General features: G+C 58.1%; 1 non-coding gene across 1 annotated transcript in view; it reads left to right on the forward strand.

Moving 5' to 3' along the window:
- Nucleotides 1–584: 584 nt before the first annotated feature.
- Nucleotides 585–1,340, forward strand: part of LOC126443458 (small subunit ribosomal RNA) — a 1,908-nt gene continuing 1,152 nt past the window's right edge. The window contains exon 1 of the ribosomal RNA XR_007581931.1: nucleotides 585–1,340. This exon is cut by the window's right edge and continues 1,152 nt beyond it. This is a non-coding gene — a ribosomal RNA (small subunit ribosomal RNA).

Here is a 1,340-nt window from a genome sequence, read left to right on the forward strand (position 1 = left end):
GGTGCGAAGCGCGGTGGCCATCTGCAGTGTGCTGGTCCGATTGAGGACTGTGTGCGCTGAGGATGCGCCGCCGCCCGGCGCTCGGCGCCGCGACGCCGTCTGCTGCTCGGTCGCCCCAGCGGTTCTCGCAGGTGGTTTGTATCGCAGCTGTGCGGACGTGTTGGCGCGTGCGCTGTGCTGGGAGAGTTCGCTTCGGCACCAAGTGGGGCTTTTGTCCTTCTGTGGCGCTGGCGTTGGAGCTGCCGGTCACCGTAGGTGGCGCGTGTTGTCTCCCGCCGGCAATTGCCACGACAGCACGCTCCCGGGCCTCTGTCGGCAGCGGCAAGCTCAGTTGGGAGCACGGGTGGTCGCACCTAAAGCGTCTACTCGCCTAACTCCGGGCGATTGCGCCTCTCTCGAACCCGACCAAGTACTTAGGACGGCGCTGCGCGCCCGCCGGGACCTGAGAGGGGTTCGAGGTGTGTTGTGCAGGGGAGCTCAGCCTCCTCCTGTTTGCAGAATAATTGAGCGGACGCTTGCGTGTTCGCGCGGGCCCCCGGGACACACTCCCGGGCGGCCGGCTGCTCAGCTCTAGTTGACGCAGCTCCCTGGTTGATCCTGCCAGTAGTCATTGCTTGTCTCAAAGATTAAGCCATGCATGTCTCAGTACAAGCCGCATTAAGGTGAAACCGCGAATGGCTCATTAAATCAGTTATGGTTCCTTAGATCGTACCCACGTTACTTGGATAACTGTGGTAATTCTAGAGCTAATACATGCAAACATGAGTCCCGACCAGAGATGGAAGGGACGCTTTTATTAGATCAAAACCAATCGGTCGGCTCGTCCGGTCCGTTTGCCTTGGTGACTCTGAATAACTTTGGGCTGATCGCACGGTCCTCGTACCGGCGACGCATCTTTCAAATGTCTGCCTTATCAACTGTCGATGGTAGGTTCTGCGCCTACCATGGTTGTAACGGGTAACGGGGAATCAGGGTTCGATTCCGGAGAGGGAGCCTGAGAAACGGCTACCACATCCAAGGAAGGCAGCAGGCGCGCAAATTACCCACTCCCGGCACGGGGAGGTAGTGACGAAAATAACGATACGGGACTCATCCGAGGCCCGTAATCGGAATGAGTACACTTTAAATCTTTAACGAGTATCTATTGGAGGGCAAGTCTGGTGCCAGCAGCCGCGGTAATTCCAGCTCCAATAGCGTATATTAAAGTTGTTGCGGTTAAAAAGCTCGTAGTTGGATTTGTGTCCCCACGCTGTTGGTTCACCGCCCGTCGGTGTTTAACTGGCATGTATCGTGGGACGTCCTGCCGGTGGGGCGAGCCGAAGGCGTGCGACCGCCTCGTG

This window comes from Schistocerca serialis, unplaced genomic scaffold (assembly GCF_023864345.2).
Source record: "Schistocerca serialis cubense isolate TAMUIC-IGC-003099 unplaced genomic scaffold, iqSchSeri2.2 HiC_scaffold_149, whole genome shotgun sequence".
Taxonomy (NCBI): domain Eukaryota; kingdom Metazoa; phylum Arthropoda; class Insecta; order Orthoptera; family Acrididae; genus Schistocerca; species Schistocerca serialis.